The following is a 5,350-nucleotide window of genomic DNA, read 5'->3' on the forward strand; positions in this document are numbered from 1 at the left end:
TTATTTTGTCAATAGGAGTTCCCCCAAAAGGTCAGCTCAATGTTCCCTGCTACAGAGAATCCAAATAACCTATTTTTCCTTCGATTGATCATAAAAATGTAAGTACCCTTTGTGCATTCCCTGCAACTTGCAAAGGGGCTTGTTGTTCACGTATTGAATTTCAGAAACCAAGCGAGTAGAAGGCGAAGCGTACAGGTGAGGGGGGTGAGACTACTGACCCGAGCTTGGGAAAGGACCACACCGAAGCACAATGAATCACAACTACCATTTTATTGTTCGACGATTGTGATACACAATTGCCCACAAGCTCCAGGCCTAGTTCGGCTAGGACACACACCATGGCTGGCTCCGCAACTTATGGGGAACATGTCCGGTCATGTTTTTCCAACCATCACAGCAACAAAGCACTTTATTCTCCACAGAACATGGAGTGACAAATGAGCTCCAACCGAAGTCATCTTTCATTCATGACGGTGTGGAGCAGCCAGGCCACAAAATAGCACAAAGCACAAGGGGGCCAGGCTTCACTCCACGAACCACGAGGCAGCTCATGAGCAACGGACACGCACGCACATTCATCACTGCGGCTAAGCTGACAGGTACAGAGACAACCAGATCAGATGGGGACTCACGGGCATAAACCATGTACTGAACTTGGATTTCCTACAGAAGTTAGTCTTCTTCTCTTGTCAAATCCATTCTCGTTCCCAATTCAGACTCTGATTTTATGAACTAAGGAGTTATGATGAAAAATCGGCCAGGCAAGTACCTTCACATTTGAACAGTGTTAGATATGTTTGCAACGGTGCATGTACCCCACCTTGACTTTCCTTATTTGGTTTCAAGCATCTCGTAAGGATTCGTCACTTGTATTCTAAAGCTGGGAAGTATTTCAGTTGCCAGCACGTGTGTACCCTGTGAGGATGTGAACTTAGCCACAGAGGGTGTGTGAAGTGTGTGGACACCTGAAGCAGCAATCACAACCTCAAATGATCACAACCTCAAATGATCACAACCTCAAATGACTCTAACAGCAAGCAGGCTGCCGAGGTTAGGGTTAGCCGGGATGCCAGGGGCCTGCTCCATTCTTCCGAGGCCTGAGTCATGTGCAGAACGGACTCAGGCACGGCTCCGGTTTGTAATCAGGGTGCAGCCTTCATTCCGTTCCACTGCAGTGCGGCGTGAGGAGACAGCAAGACAACTGTGTCAGCAAACAGGACAGAAACAAAGGCGGAGGCGCTGTCTCCATTCCTCCAACACTGAATCGAGTCAACTGAAATGTTTGAAATACTCAGCACTTGACATTTGCTAGGTCAGCCTTGCCTTGGCTGACTACTCCGTCAAGATGCAGTTCGTTGGGTCTAGTCTACAAAAGAATTTTAAGTATGTGCACAATTTACTGGTCAAAGTCACATGTCGCCCAGCTCTAACAGGAACCGGACAAAGTGAGAAGCAGGAAACGAAAGGATTTGATGGGATGCTTGCCCCCGAAGAGCTCCAAGAGCAGCTAGAGAAAAGGGGAGCAGACAGAGGGTCTTGGCGAGTCCTTTCTATGTCACCCTTTATGCTGGTCACGACAGCCAGGCAAAATCCGCCTCCAGCCAGCGCTCAGCAAGCCAGGTTTCGAAGCCTGCGACTCGGCCTGGTCCCTCTTCACTGGGGGGCTGTCGCCAGCGGGTTCAGATACCTGCAGCTCTAGACTTTCCCTGTAATTATTCTAAAACACTTGTCCTAGTGAAATATGTGGAACAGTAACCTCAGCAGTTTTTTAGATGAAGGCATAAGCCAGTTCTTAATGTAAATATAGTGCCTTTTAAAACCCAGATGGAGGTTTCCCATGGTCATAAACATTCAAATGACATAAAGAATTGCCCTGGCCAGTTTGGCTCAGCGGTTAGAGCGTCGGCCTGCGGTCCGGAGAGACCCGGGTTCGGTTCCCGCTAAGGGCACGTACTTCGGTTGCAGTTTGTCCCCGGCCCTGGTTGGTCGTGCGGGTGGCAGCCACTCGATGTGTCCCTTCACATCGATGTTTCTCTCTCTCTCCCTTCCTCCCTCTCCCTCCCACTCTATCTGTACAAAAAATGGAAAAATATCCTCGGGTGAGGATAAAAAAAAAAAAAAAAAAGAATTGATGGGACTTCTAAGGAATGCCGTGATCTATTTCGAACAACAATGTGACAATTTATACTCATCCTACACAAACTCCTCTGGTCACACTGCATTGAGCACGGGTGGTAAACAGCCAAGGCCTTTGACTTCCAACCAGATTGAACTTTTGTAATCGCCTTTTTGCTGCCTAACATATATGAAGAGCCAAAACAGAGTTACAACTGAATGTTGAGTCTTTTGAATTTCTCTCCAAAAGCATCTCAAGGTAAAGAATATTTGAAAACACGAAGTCGTAGTTATGAGGATGCTTTCCATTCTATGGTTGCCATTTTCAACCGCTCTGGAAGGCAAAGATGAACTGAGGAACTGCAAAACCAGAGTGCCCGGGCCAGACTTTCCTCTGCTTTGCTAACATATTGCTTAGAGCACAGATGACCTTTGACATGTGTGCTGTGCTGCTTTCTCCCATTGGCAAAAGTGCACAGAATTCAAATGAGCAGGCCACTTCTACATGGGCAAAAGTTAGGATTCTTTAATAGAATGTTCTTGGAAGTAAAATGTTATTATCCCAAAAGGGTTCAATTCCAAAGGAAAACAGAATCCTCACTGAAAAGCCAAGAAGCAAAATTACCGAAGAAAATCGAATTGCAGGGTTTTTCTGCCTATGAAAATCTCAGACGCGCGTGAGAAAGATCTTTTATATCTACTAAATGAAGGACGTTTAGGTGTCATTTCTCATGGAAACAGACTAAAGTCCATCGAATCTGAGTGGTGATGAAGGCGAGGCTCAAGTTTCAACACTTTCAAAACACTAACTCTGGAAATGTAGACAAGAACTATCAAATCCGCACACATAATAATAGAGTTTCAGAAATTTCCACGGGGATTCTTATCAAAGGCTATATTCCCTGAGACATGCAAGGGTAGTGAAAATGTAATTCTTCAAGTACAAAAAAATATAACATATAAAACCAATTTGATCTCTTTACTTTTCCCTTTAAAGAAAATGCTAAAAATAAAGATTTATGATTATAGTCTAAACTCTTTTATGTTTTACCTTTCTTTAAAAATTTCATTTCCTTTATTGTAAGGCCAGGCATGGAGGGATGCTTTTACATACATTCTCTTTTATACACGTTCTCTCTCCTAGTGCTTTTCTTAAAAGATCACTTTCTTAAAGGTACAGAAACCAAAACAGAGTTCTTACAATTGAAACAAACTTGGTGGAATTCTAAAATGATTAGTTGCCATTTAAAGACTACAGCTGTAATTCTTCACTTTTGGAATATATAACGTGAAAAATTCAGCAAACTTGATGAAATCCTAAAAGACTTAGAACTTCTGAAGAACGCAACTGCAATTCTATACTTTTGGAAAAAATAATATGAAAACAGATCTAAAATACCCCTCCATGTAAATTAAAGCTCAAGCCATGGTATTCAAAATTTAAATGATTTACATACTCTGCTACACTTTGTGCTTTTTTAGTAATTAACCTTCCTGAGGCTGATTTTGTTCTTAGTGTCTGCTTAACTAAAGTGCTTAATAAAATTTCTACAGAATATATTAGCCTCTCCAAAGATGAATATTATTTTGAACTACGATCTGACAAAAATCTAACTACATTTAATTATGCTTGATTAATCCAAATGTCACCAAGAGATTTCCAGAACAGAGAAATATTTTTCAGGTTAAGTTCATACTCTTTTTCACTGTAAGCTTCCTGGATCCAGTATTACCACAAATCTACCACTCACATCTCAACATTTAAAAAATCCCACCAAAAAAAAAATTCTCACTAGTCCAAACCGGGTAAACCATAGGACTCCTCCTGACAGGATATTTTCCCATTTTTTGTACAGATAGAGTGGGAGGGAGAGAGAGGAACAGAGAGAGAGAGAGAAACATCGATGTGAAGGGACACATCGAGTGGCTGCCACCCGCACGACCAACCAGGGCCGGGGACAAACTGCAACCGAGGTATGTGCCCTTAGCGGGAACCGAACCCGGGTCTCTCTGGACCACAGGTCGACGCTCTAACCACTGAGCCAAACCGGCCAGGGCCTAAGGCTCTTTTCTTTATATGCAAATAAGTCCATTTAAAGATGACAAGTTGGCCCTACTTGTGGGAATAATAAAAGGCATGTAGCATCCTATCTCTTTCTCCATCACTTAGCTCTACCCTCCATGGAGGACTAGACAGGCAGGTGTTATCGACAATGGAGAGTGTCCACCGCGGTCTGCTGTTTCCTCCCAGGGAGAGGGGCTGACTGGGGAGCAGTGTCCCCAAAGCTGGTGGGCACTACGGGGAAAGAACAAAACAAGGAGAAAGTGGAAGAGGTGTTAGAGGAGGAGGAAGAGGACTATGTGGCGGGAAAAGTTCTGGACTGTCAAGTGGTAAAGGGCAAAGTGGATGGAGTACCCCCTCAAGAGGTAGGGGTTCTCAGACGAGGACGTGTGGGAGCAGGAAGAGAACCGGGATTGTGCCCCAAACATGGCTGAGTTTCTACAGGTGCAGAAAACAGCACACGAGGCAGACACATCAGAGGGAGGCCAGCACAAAGCTGACTCTGATTCTGAAGCTACAGGAGAGCAGAGCAAACCAAAGAAGAGGAAAGAAGAGTCAGAAAAGCCACAGGGCTTTGCCCCACGTTTGGAGCCAGAGCGGATTGTTGGAGCTACGGGCTCCAGCAGGGAACTCATGTTCCTGATGAATGAAAAAATTCTGATGAGGCTGACCTGGGCCTTGCCAAGCGAGCCAATGTCAAGTGCCCCCAGGCTGTTATATCCTTCTATGAGGAACAACTGATGTGGCATTTCAGCCCCTTGGAGGATGATGACAAAAAAGATGACAGCAATAAACTCTCCAGAGTACCAGCCCCTGTCACATCTGAGGGTTGTAAGTGGGGAGAGTACTTTTATTTGTCTTGACATCGTAAAGGTGACCCGGCTGGTGTGGCTCAGTGGATTGAGCATCATTCCATGGACTGATATCCTGGTTCAATTCCCAGTCAGGGGCGTGCAGGAGGCAGTCAATCGATGTTTCTATCTCTCTCTCTCTACTTGTCTCTCTCTAAAGTGAATCAATTAAAAAAAATAAAAGATGGCCCTGGCCAGCTTGTCTCAGCGGTTGGAGCGTTGGCCTGCGGTCCAGAGAGACCCGGGTTCGGTTCCCGCTAAGGGCATGTACCTCGGTTGCAGTTTGTCCCCGGCCCTGGCTGGGTCGTGTGGGAGGCAGCCA

General features: G+C 45.0%; 1 pseudogene; it reads left to right on the forward strand.

The window, feature by feature from the left end:
- Positions 1–1,345: 1,345 nt before the first annotated feature.
- Positions 1,346–5,040, forward strand: LOC118635525 (annotated as a pseudogene).
- The last annotated feature ends 310 nt before the right edge of the window (positions 5,041–5,350 follow it).

The sequence above is a fragment of the Molossus molossus genome, unplaced genomic scaffold (genome assembly GCF_014108415.1).
Source record: "Molossus molossus isolate mMolMol1 unplaced genomic scaffold, mMolMol1.p scaffold_m16_p_2, whole genome shotgun sequence".
NCBI lineage: Eukaryota > Metazoa > Chordata > Mammalia > Chiroptera > Molossidae > Molossus > Molossus molossus.